General features: G+C 46.8%; 1 long non-coding RNA gene across 1 annotated transcript; it reads right to left on the bottom strand.

The window, feature by feature from the left end:
- Window positions 1–5,796: 5,796 nt before the first annotated feature.
- On the bottom strand, window positions 5,797–12,451 carry LOC134737358 (uncharacterized). The gene is made up of 2 exons (XR_010122190.1): window positions 11,625–12,451; window positions 5,797–7,571 (listed from the first exon to the last, which is right to left on the bottom strand). It is a non-coding gene; the product is annotated as an uncharacterized lncRNA (long non-coding RNA).
- Window positions 12,452–12,762: the final 311 nt, after the last annotated feature.

Genomic DNA, 12,762 nt, shown 5'->3' with positions numbered 1-12,762 from the left:
ATAATGTTGTCATGAAGATTAATTGGTGCATACACATCAAGCACATAAAACTGTGACAGCCTGTAATTAATGCTCAATAAATGCTGGCTATTTTTATTACTATGAGGTGGGCAAGCAAGCTGAGGCTATTTCAGTAAGACATGGAAAAGGATGTAGTAAGTGTGGAAATAGCAAGAAGTTAATTATGATCATAGTGGTGGGCACCTGAGGTAAAGATAAATTTGGACAGTTGATCTGGGGACAACTGTTCCCTGGCCCTTGAGCCATATCTTTTATATCTTGAGAGGCAGAAGGGTTCAGGCTCTGGGGAGTGAACCTCAGCTCAATTACTCACTAACTTACATCACAGGTGACTCTAGGTAAGTAACTGGAGCTTTCTGTGCCTGTTTCCTCATTGGTAAAATGTTGAGATCTACGTCACAAAATCAAAGGGAAGATTAAGTGAGTTAATATTCGTGAAGCTCTTAGAACTCTGATGTCATAATTCAGGAAACATTTGATAAATATAAGCTGCAATTAATTATCCTCATTACTAGAATTTCTATCACCTTCCTCTCCACTCTCTAGTTTGGCAAATGTATCATAATGTGTTATTCTTGTTCTTTGCCTTTCCTGCTATTCCCAAAATAAGTTGCCAGGAAGTTCTGCTTCTTCCTTGTACTGAGTCTTTCCAATACTTCCTTTCTCTCCCAGGGCTCCTTTGCTAGTTTAGGCCCTTACTCTTTGTTCTAAGGATACAGCAGCAGTTTCCCAGTTGGCCTTTTTTTCATAAGCCATCCTTAACCCAGTCTGTTTTTCACAAAGCTGCCAGAATAATCTTTCTCAAAGAGTGTTGTCCACATATGCATCAATCTGTCTTGCCTATTGTACATCTTACTCTTATTCTGGCATTCAAAACCATTTTATTAGCTCTACCATCCCCAACCATCACCACTACTATTCTACAACCTCCCTCCACCACTCCCAGGATGGCCAGTTCAAGTGCAAGGCAGAAAAAGGCACCTTGTCCTCAAGATATTTGACTGCCATCTGCAGCAGAATTGTTGCTATCAGCCAGGGTCTCATCAGGAAACAGATGCTGTGTTCAAATTGGGTAATTTAAGGACAGTTTAATAAAAGAACGACTTACAAAGCTATGGGCAGGATGTAGAGAAAGAAATAATGGGGAGTATAGTACCTCAGGACTTGTAACAGTTGGAAACCATTATCACCCACTAGGCATGAAGGTTCAAGAGCAGGGCACAGTCACCACAATCCAGAGAGAGGTAACTGTAACAAAAGGGCTGTTTGACAAGAACTATGACGTTAAGTAGAGGGATGTGGCCAAACCATGGTGACCCAGCAAAGAGAGAATTAGGGGGAGAAATACTCCCACCTCAAATTTCTTTTGCCCTCTCATCTTCTCTGAATCCAACCAGAAGTCAGAGAACAAGACAGCCTATAGAGACAGTTCATACAGGGCAACTTCTTGAGAAACAAAGAAGGGTAGAGAAGTGTAGAAGTGGATCAGGAGGAGTAAACAGGAGACGTTCAGCATAATTGTAATAATAAATATAAATCTATGATGACCCTATAGTTTCACAACTGCACAACCAAACATAGCAGCCCTACCACTGACCTATGGCCATGCCTACCTCTGCCTCTAACCAGTGTTACATTCCCATCCCCCTAACCTTCACCACCAGGACCAAGATTTGACCCAACGGAGGTTTTGTGCAAATTAGAAAAAGACACACCTTTCCTCAAGATACCTGACTTTCATTTGATGGAAAATTATTGGAACATACTGTGCTTGTTAGAATAAGCCATCTTAAGGCCATCTACCATAAAGCATTTATAATTATCAACATACAAATCTACTATGCCTACAATGTGAATGTGGCCCATGACTTCAGTATGGCAGCATGAGGAGTGCCATAGACTCACTCCCCAAAGAAACAAGCAAAATTGGAGGAAACTATTTAAAAATGACAACATTTAAAGTCTCTGGAAGTTGTCCTATAAGCATATAGCAAATGAAGAAATATTTAGGAAAACCTACTAAAATTTAATTTCAAGAACATAGAGATTCTATGACATTTTGTAGTAGCTCTGCCAATGCCCCACAATGTTTCAGTTTTGTTGTTTGAAGTAGGACCCAGAGTTCTTTGTCTCATGACCATGAAAATTAAGGAGTGAGGTTGGAGCTCCATGCAAGGGTGAGGTTGGAGCTAAAGTTTAATAAGGCAAAAGGAGAAAACTCTCCACAGAGAAGAGGGGGCCAAAACGAGGATTGCTATTCTACAGTCAAATACAAGGGCTTTTATAAACAGGATTGTAGGGCAAGATATTTCATTTACATAAGGTACAAAAAAACGGTTAGGACTAGTGTTTCATTTACATCAGGCACAAATTCCTGAAAGCTCCTCCCTGTCCTTTTAGTGCATGTGTGGACTCTTAGCTTAGGTCACTCCATTACTGTGCATGTGTAAGGGGGTGGAATTCTCCATTGCAGATGTGCCTGGTTCTGTGTTACTCCTCTTAGTCATGTTTCAAGCAAACCTCCCTGCACCCCTGTGCAAACTCCCTTATCTAAGTATATCCAAAAAAGGAAAGGAATGTGCTCACTGAAACCTACCGTGTATACACGACCCTTGCTGGTTACACGGAAGGCATCTTTATGGTAGACCTTGCCTCCTTGCAGCCTGATCTTTCAGGTTGTTCTTTCATTAGAAAAAATGGAATTCTACCATGGACTTGACCTAGCTATCTGCCTAACTGGTTCCTTTCCCTCTTTTCCCTCAATTTAAGCATAGCCAACTCCCTCTCACAACCAGCATTATATTCCCTCTCCCCATCTTTCCTCTTGTAGCTCAGTTGATGAAAGCTTTCCTCTGGAAGGTGTGGCCAAGAAGATGGAGCTCCCTCTCCCCTCGGCTCCCCATCAGGGCTGCCATATCTCACCAGGAGAGAAAGGCCACCAGCATTTCTTATCTCTTCTTACCCTGAATTAAAGAAACTAAATTACTGATGAGTGCAGTTGAGACACTGGGGACTGTTTTCTGTCACTCACTCACAGGACAGAGGCTCTATCTCAAGCATGGAAGGCCAGGAATACTGAGACCTGATTACTCTCAATTCAGCTCATTCATAGGGAACATGGGTGTTCTATCCTGGAACATGCAAGCCAGGAAGATCAGAGGCTGTTGCCCCACCCAGCACCAAGAATATTTGCTTAGAGATTTTGACCAGGGGAAGAGGAAGTCCATAAGAAAATGGGGCCCTATAGCTCTTCCCAAAGAACTGTACTTTAAATGAAACAAAATGTAGGCAAGTTCAAGTCTAAGGGTGCTCTTGAAAACAATAGCTCTTTTCAATATAGAGCAACAAGCTAAACAATAGACCACCTAGCTTACCAAGGAAAGAGACAGCTAAAGAGAGCCTTCTTGGGATCATTTGAAAAAACTTAAAACTATCCCTGCCAAAGGGCCTGAATTTAATTGAATCAGACTGCTGAGCAATTTATGCTCCAAAAGATTGTCATAAAACAATAGCAAAATCAGCCAGTAATTAATGTAACCTAACAGTTGAGTGTGATACCAATTGAGGCAGACAGGTTAACAGAAAGATCAGGAAAAGAGACAAAGAGAGTCCTGCTAGAACCACTGTCATCCCGAGGTGATTGTGTACACATCCAAGCCTGCACCATCTAAGGAACATCACCAAAGGCTTCACACTCTGGGGGAAATAGACTACACTAAAACAGTCTAGCCAGGTCACTAAACAAATAAACCAGCAAACAACAAAAGCAAGCTCCAAAGATGAGTGAGGGGAATCAATACCCAGAATTGTTACAGTATATTACCTAAAATAATTTTCAGCAAAAAAATACAAGATAGACAAAGAAAGAGGAAAGAGTGACTCATACAAAGAAAAAAAAAAAAAAAGCAAGCAACAGGAACTGCCTGTGATAGGGCCCAGATGTTGGACTTAACAGATGAAGACTTCAAAGCAACCATTATAAAGATGTTCAAACAACTAAAGGAAGCCATGCTTAAAGAAGTGAAGGAAGGTATGATGACAATGTCTCATCAAATCGAGAATATCAATAAAGAGACAGAAATTATAAAAAAAGAACTAAATGAAAATTCTGGAGTTGAAAAGTACAATAACTAAAACAAAACATTGATAGGAGAGGGTTAGCAGTAGATTTGAGCTAGTAGAAGAAATAATCATCACACTAGATGGATAGAGACTGTATAATATGAAGAACAGAGATGGAATAAAGAGAAATGAACAGAGCACCAACATATGTATAATGGGTGTGCCAGAAAGCAAAGAAAGAGAAAAGAACAGAAAATTATATTCTAAGAAATAATGAGGTTGGGCACAGTGGCTCATGCTTGTAATCTCAACACTTTAGGAGGTTGAGGTGGGATGATCACTTGAGGCAATGAGTTCAAGATCAGCCTGGGCAATATAGCAAGGTTCCATATCTACAAAACATACCCAAATTAGCCAGGCATAGAGGTATATGATTGTAGCCCCAGCTACTCAGGAGACTGAGACAGGAGGATTGCTTGATCCCAGGAGTTAGAGGCTGCAGTGAGCTATGATTAACACTGCATTCCAGCCTGGGTGACAGAGTGAGATCCCGTCTCAGTAAAAAGGAAGAAAAAGAAACAATGGCTGAAGACTTTCCAATGTCAATGACACCACTTTCTATGTTATGCTTTTTGTATAGCAGGAAGCATCAACACACAACATATACAGCTACACATGGCAGTCCTGAGTTCACCACAACAACCACCACCACCATCACCATCCCTGAATCTTTTTTTCTTTTTCAAAAGAGCAGTTGTGCTCTAGCCAGGTCAATCTTCATACTGTCACCTAAACTTGCCTTAGTCATTCTTGTCTACATGTCTTTCCTTTGACATCTTTTATTTCCGGATTACTCTTTTGATTTCTTTTTATCAGCACAAACCCATCATTTTCCCCAAGCCTCCCTAGTCCCTGTATTTTTATCTAATTGCTCATATTGCTTACATGTTTTTTGGTGGTTGTTCTGTCATTTTCTTTAAATATCCAAAGAATATTTATTGAATGTGTATTATGTTTCAGGCATTGTACTGGGCATTAGCAAAGAACAAGACAGAGACTTTGCCCTAATTATTCTACACACAAGCAAATGAATAAGTAGCATAATTTTGGATAGTAATAGGTGCTCTGTAGAATGTAAAGCAGGGTGACCAAGATTACATGGAAGAAGAGGGCTACTTTAGATAGTGTCCAAGGAAGGCTTTGCTGATATGAGAGCAGAGACTGTATGAGAACAAGCAGCCAGCCAGGTGAGAGTATGGAGAAAGGACTTTCCAGGCAAGGGAAACAGCACAGGCGACGGCCTTGAGGCAGGAACATTCACAGAGGGTCTAGAGAAGAGCAAATAGGACAATGTGATTGGAGAGTAGTAAGCCAGTAGGAAAAGGGTGGGAGATAGAGTTTGAGAGGTGGTGGGGACCTCTATCATGTAAGGCCATATTGGTGTGCCTCATTTCTCCCTGAGATTTCAGTCTGGGAGTGCCAGGCACTGGTCATTTCCTGAAATACCCAAATCCTACCTTCTTCCCTACCCAGGGTCTATCTGCCCAGGGAAAGAAAGGCAATTTCCATACCCAGGACTCAGAGTCCTTGTTCTTAAAACTGAGCACACGCAGAGCCAAGATTGAGTATCAGATTCACCAGGGGAGCAGGGAGAATGTTAGCCAAGGGATAGAGACCAGCAGTGGATGATGGAGAATGATAGGACCCTAGTAAGTCAACAGAATACATTTATTGTAATATTATTTACTACACCCTTAATCTGCATCAAGTCCTTTCTATACACAATGCCATTTAAACTTGACCACGACCCTGTGAAGGCAAGGCAGGGGAAAGCAAGGGAGGGGATGAAATGGGAAGTCCCCTTGTGTCCAGAATTGGTGGGTTCTTGGTCTCACTGACTTCAAGAATGAAGCCGCGGACTTTCGCGGTGAGTGTTACAGTTCTAAAGGCGGCGTGTCCAGAGTTTGTTCCTTCTGATGTTCGGATGTGTTCAGAGTTTCTTCCTTCTGGTTGGTTCGTGGTCTCGCTGGCTCAGGAGTGAAGCTGCAGACCTTTGCAGTGAGTGTTACAGCTCTTAAGGCACGTCTGGAGTTGTTCGTTCCTCCCAGTGGGCTCTGGTCTTGCTGGCTTCAGGAGTGAAGCTGCAGACCTTCGCAGTGAGTGTTACAGCTCATAAAAGCAGCATGGACCCAAAGAGTGAACAGTAGCAATATTTATTGCAAAGAGCGAAAGAACAAAGCTTCCACAGTGTGGAAGGGGACCCGAGCGGGTTGCCACTGCTGGCTCGGGCAGCCTGCTTTTATTCTCTTATCTGGCCCCACCCACGTCCTGCTGATTGGTAGAGCTGAGTGGTCTGTTTTGACAGGGCGCTGATTGGTACATTTACCATCCCTGAGCTAGACATAAAAGTTCTCCACGCCCCCATCAGATCAGTTAGATACAGAGTATGGACACAAAGGTTCTCCAAGGCCCCACCAGAGCAGCCAGACACAGAGTGTCGATTGGTGCATCCACAAACCTCGAGCTAGACACAGGGTGCTGACTGGTGTGTTTACAATCCCTGAGCTAGACATAAAGGTTCTCCACATCTCCACCAGGCTCAGGAGCCCAGCTGGCTTCACCCAGTGGATCCTGCACTGGGGCTGCAGGTAGAGCTGCCTGTCAGTCCTGCGCCGTGCGCTCGCACTCCTCAGCCCTTGGGTGGCCGATGGAACTGGGCGCCGTGGAGCAGGGGGTGGCGCTCGTCGGGGAGGCTCCGGCCGCACAGGAGCCCATGAAGCGGGTGGGAGGCTCAGGCATGGCGGGCTGCAGGTCCCGAGCCCTGCCCCATGGGAAGGCAGCTAAGGTCCGGTGAGAAATCGAGCGCAGTGCCAGTGGGTCGGCACTGCTGGGGGACCCAGTACACCCTCCACAGCCGCTGGCCTGGGTGCTAAGCCCCTCATTGCCCAGGGTGGGCAGGGCCGGCCGGCTGCTCCGAGTGGGGGGGGCCCGCCAAGCCCATCCCCATCCGGAACTCCAGCCGGCCCGCAAGCGCTGCGCACAGCCCCAGTTCCCGCTGGCGCCTCTCCCTCCATACCTCCCCGCAAGCCAAGGGAGCCAGCTCCCGCCTTGGCCAGCCCAGAAAGGGGCTCCCACAGTGCAGCGGTGGGCTGAAGGGCTCAAGTGCCGCCAAAGTGGGAGCCCAGGCAGAGGAGGCGCCGAGAGCGAGTGAGGGCTGTGAGGACTGCCAGCACGCTGTCACCTCTCAATCCCGCCTCTAAACAGGACACCCCAACTGCTGTTGGGAATTTGGCCAGTGACCACTCCAGCTACGTCCTGCTGGATAAGGGCGAAGAAGGGGCCCTGCAATTGTAGTGTCCTTCAGAGGGAAATTCTCTAGGCCAGGGGAAGTGCCAGCGGGTTGGTCCAGGGGTCCTTGGTAGAAGTTGTTAGTTGAACTCATTTGGGGTTCCATTTGTGAGACCATCTGTAGCTTGATGGCCTCAATTCTAGAGGAAACAAATTTGACAAGAAGGTTAAAAATACAAGGCCCAAAGGCAAGTAACAGCAAGATGGCTGCCACAGGACCTAGAAAGGGGAGAAGCCATGTTGCCCAACTCCAGAGGTTGGTATAAGAATTTGAAAGGCGTTGTCTGATTTCAGAAGCCTCTTCCTGTAAACGCTGGGTGGCATCTTGTACTATCCCTGACTGGTTAGTGTAAAAACAACATTCTTCCCCTAAGAAGGTGCAGAGTCCTCCTTTCTCAGCACTGAGGAGGTCTAGGCCTCGGCGGTTTTGGAGAATCACTGCTGCCAAAGAGTCTATTTGGGATTTTAAAGTAAGGATAAATTTCATTATTTCTTGCAAACTGTCTGAGAGGCAGATATGGGTTGAAGATCCACATAAGTAGAATATGCCTTGGCTGGGTAGACAGAAATTTACCCTGGCTTTTAAAGGAATGGGATACGCTGTTTTTTCTTTACAACTTCCATCTCTTTTTCTTTCTCTTCGACTTCTCTTTTGTCTCTTTCTTTCTCTCTTTCTCTCCTGCCTTTCTGTCTTTCTGTCTCTTCCTCTCTCTGCCTCTTTCTTTGACTTTCTGTGTCTGTCCCTCTTTCTCTCTGACTCCATCTTTGTCTCTTCCTCTCTCTTTCTTTGACTTCCTGTCTTTCTTTCCTTTCTGCTGCCTCTGCCCGCTGCTTATGCTGCTGTTCTTCCCTCTCCTTCCCATTTTGATGGCTTTGTCAGAGTAAGATTCCCACCTCTTTGTGTTTTTGCATTGCGTGACTGGGCGGGCATTTTTTGCCCTTCCAAATTGTCCTTCCAATGCCCAGACTTTAGGGTTGATTCCCTCCTCAAGGAGGGGACTACAAATCGGTAACTTGTTCCCCATATTCATGTAGATAATAGCTCCAGCCTTGGCTAATATATCCCTCCCTAATAAGGATGTGGGACTTTCAGGCATAACAAGAAACGCATGTGAAAAGAGCAAAGTCTCCCAATTACAACTGAGAAGGTGGGAGAAATGCCTGGTTACAGGCTGTCCCAGGATTCCTCGGATGGTAATGGACCTTGAGGACAGTCAACCGGGACAGGAGATTAACACTGAGAAGGCCGCGCCAGTGTCCAGGAGGAAGTCAATTTCCTGGCCCTCAATAGTTAAACATACCCGGGGCTCAGTGAGGGTGATGACATGAGCTGGCGCTTGCCCCGGGCACCCTCAGTCCTGTTGTTGGATCATCTGGTTGGGGGCTTCTGACCCAGGGAATCTTCGTCCTCTGGGGCAGTGCACCTTCCAGTGATTGCCTCAGCACAGTGGACATGGACAAGGGGGCAGCTTGTTTCTCACTGGACAATCTTTTTAAAGTGTCCTAGTAAATCACACTGATAACAAGCCCTACCAGGTGATTGGCCTGCTTCATTTTCTGTCCTCTCTGAACCACCAAGGTTTGTTTGTCTGAGGGCCATGACTAAGGCTGCGGCCTTTCTCTGATCTCACTTTTCCTTTTGGGCCTGTTCCTCTTGGTCCCTATTATAGAACACCGAGGTTGCCAAGTTTAATAATGTCTCTAGATTTTGTTCAGGGCCCAGGGCTTGCTTTTGGAGCTTTCTCCTGATATCTGCAGCTGATTGGGTAATAAACTTATCTTTTAGAATCAATTGACCCTCGAGTGATTCGGGTGACAGGTGAGTATATATTCTTAAGGCCTCTCGTAGCCGCTCGAGGAAGGCAGAATGATTTTCTTTCTTTCCCTGAGTTATGGTGGACATCATTGAATAATTCATGGGCTTTTTTCTAATTCTCCTTAGTCCTTCTAGAACACAGGTCAACAGATGTTTATGACTCCCGTCCCCATGATCTGAGTCAAGGTCCCAGTGGGGATCCATACTGGGGATGGCTTGCTGACCAGTAGGGAATTTGTCCCTTTCTTCGGCTGTCATTCTATCATTTACTTGACAAAGATACTAGGTATCTCCAAACTCTCAGGATGCAGCTAAAGCCGCCTTCTTTTCATTAAAGGCCAGGGTTTGACCTAACAGTAGCATGACATCTCTCCAAGTGAGGTCGAAGGTTTGCCCTAGACCTTGTAGGACATCTATGTACCTATCAGGATCATCTGAAAACTTCCCCAGGTCTTCCTTGATCTGCTTTAAATCAGAGAGGGAGAAGGGGACATGTACCTGGGTTGGGCCAAATTCCCCTCTCCCTACAGCTTGAAGGGGACATAACCAATAGCCCGGGGGTTTTTGTGGACCTTTGGAGATTTCTTTGCTTATTTCCTTCTGGGCAGGGGAGATTAGAGGAGGATTATCATTAATAGGAAGTGGAGCTATAGGGAGGCTAGGATATGGGGGTAAGCTGAGTAAGGTCCTCCTGTGGGATGTAAATTGCAAGCTTTGCATAGTTGTGTATTCTCCCTCAATGAAAAGAAAGCTTGGACATAAGGTATTTCTCTCCATTTGCCTTCCCTCTTACAGAAAAGATCAAGCTTCAGGATAGTATTGTAATTTGTACTTCCCTCAGGTGGCCATTTTTCCCCATCAGAGAGAGAATATCGGGGACAAGCCGTACTGCAGAAAAAAATGAGCCGCCTCTTTTTCAGGGTTTGTGGGTCAAATTGGTCCCAATGGCTTAGGATGCATTTCAAGGGTAAGCCTGGTGATGCCTGAGTGTTTCCCAACTGAAAGACAAAACCTCCCGTGGTTTTGGTTTATTTAGAAACAACCCCTGCCCAAGAACCCGCAACGGTCCGTGGACCCTGCTGATCAGAATAGTTGCACTCACCGACACAGCAGCAGAAACAACCCCTGCCCAAGAACCCGCAACAGTCCCTGGACCCTGCTGATCAGAATAGTTGCACTCACCGACACAGCAGCAGAAACAACCCCTGCCCAAGAACCCGCAACGGTCCCCAGACCCTGCTGATGGGAATAGTTGCGCTTACTGATGCAGCAGCAGAAACAACCCCTGCCCAAGAACCCGCAACTGTCCCCGGACCCTGCTGATGGGAATAGTTGCGCTCACCGATGCAGCAGCAGAAACACTAGTTTTCCTCCCAGACCACATGGAGGGCCAGGGAAGGTCAGATTTAGTGGTCCTTACCAACACATTCTCGAAAACCTGCACCCTTGCCTGTCCTCCTAGACCACAAGGAGGACCGACTGAGAAAAACCGGATTTAGTGGCCATTACCGACGTATTCTCAAAAACCTGTTAGAGTCCTAAGCATTCTCCTGTTATTATTAGGACTTTACCCCTGTCCTATAAAGATGTTATGCCCCAAAAATGAAGTGGAGGGCCATACCCCGAGGGAAGGAAGGGATCTCCAGGGTTGGAAGAGTGACACCTTTTATCTTCACTTATATGAATGGGAAGGATACAATTTCTGAAGCTCCCCATATCCTAGCTTCAGGAATAGCTTTTGTCAGGCCTATTAGTCTGAGGAGGGATCCTAAAATTCCAGGTAGTCCCCACTACGACAGGGCTTTGGGCAAAAACTGTCTTTCTGATTGGTGAGCCTGGGTGCCTAAAGGTAACAGAGTCCTGGAGTTAATACTAGAAATCATTCTTATAGGAGAAACTAGAAAAGCACCAGAGACAGGTAGCAATTTTTAGAAGCGGGTCTAACCTCAGAGAAGAGCGGCGAGAGGAAGTTTGTCTGGCAGGCATTAGGACCCAGGAGGCAAGGGTCAGGATAGATAGGATAGATGTGCGAGTCTCGCTTGGGCAACATGCTTTTGAGAGTTCCGCTCATGGCCGCAGGGTCAACCAACATGTTGTCGGGACCCCGGAGTTGCATGGCTTTCCTCTCTGTAGACCCTCAGCTCAGCCCAGAAGTACAGGAAAAGCAGAAGCTGGTTCTAGGCAAACCAATGGTCCCAACTCCAAAGAGTTGGGGGTTATTAGAGAGCCCTTTCCCAGAAAGCCTGACACCTGTGTCTTTAGTCCAGCGGCCACGCTAGTTACTTTTAACTGGCCAACAGGTGCCCAGTATTTAGCCCCTGAATTCTAAGGAAAGATAGGCCAGAATAGCAAGTGAAAGGGGTCCGATGGTACTCACCGCTCGGCGATAGGCGATAGTCTCACCGTTTGGCGATTGTCTCACTGCTTGGCAATAGGTGAAAGTCCCTTCGTGGTCACCAAAATGTGTCCAGAATTGGTGGGTTCTTGGTCTCACTGACTTCAAGAATGAAGCCGCAGACTTTCGCGGTGAGTGTTACAGTTCTAAAGGCGGCATGTCCAGAGTTTGTTTCTTCTGATGTTTGGATGTGTTCGGAGTTTCTTCCTTCTGGTTGGTTCGTGGTCTCGCTGGCTCAGGAGTGAAGCTGCAGACCTTCACAGTTGAGTGTTACAGCTCTTAAGGCGGCACATCTGGAGTTGTTCGTTCCTCCCAGTGGGCTCGTGGTCTTGCTGGCTTCAGGAGTGAAGCTGCAGACCTTCGTGGTGAGTGTTACAGCTCATAAAAGCAGCATGGACCCAAAGAGTGAACAGTAGCAATATTTATTGCAAAGAGCGAAAGAACAAAGCTTCCACAGTGTGGAAGGGGACCCGAGCTGGTTGCCACTGCTGGCTCGGGCAGCCTGCTTTTATTCTCTTATCTGGCCCCACCCACGTCCTGCTGATTGGTAGAGCTGAGTGGTCTGTTTTGACAGGGCGCTGATTGGTGCATTTACCATCCCTGAGCTAGACATAAAAGTTCTCCACGTCCCCATCAGATCAGTTAGATACAGAGTATGGACACAAAGGTTCTCCAAGGCCCCACCAGAGCAGCCAGACACAGAGTGTCGATTGGTGCATCCACAAACCTCGAGCTAGACACAGGGTGTTGATTGGTGTGTTTACAATCCCTGAGCTAGACATAAAGGTTCTCCACATCTCCACCAGGCTCAGGAGCCCAGCTGGCTTCACCCAGTGTATCCTGCACTGGGGCTGCAGGTAGAGCTGCCTGTCAGTCCTGCGCCGGGCGCTCGCACTCCTCAGCCCTTGGGTGGTCGATGGGACTGGGCGCCGTGGAGCAGGGGGTGGCGCTCGTCGGGGAGGCTCCGGCCGCACAGGAGCCCATGGAGCGGGTGGGAGGCTCAGGCATGGCGGGCTGCAGGTCCCGAGCCCTGCCCCACGGGAAGGCAGCTAAGGTCCGGTGAGAAATCGAGCGCAGTGCCAGTGGGTCGGCACTGCTGGGGGACCCAGTACACCCTCCA

The sequence above is a fragment of the Symphalangus syndactylus genome, chromosome 8 (genome assembly GCF_028878055.3).
Source record: "Symphalangus syndactylus isolate Jambi chromosome 8, NHGRI_mSymSyn1-v2.1_pri, whole genome shotgun sequence".
Classification (NCBI taxonomy): domain Eukaryota; kingdom Metazoa; phylum Chordata; class Mammalia; order Primates; family Hylobatidae; genus Symphalangus; species Symphalangus syndactylus.
This window is presented reverse-complemented; position numbering and strand designations above follow the sequence as displayed.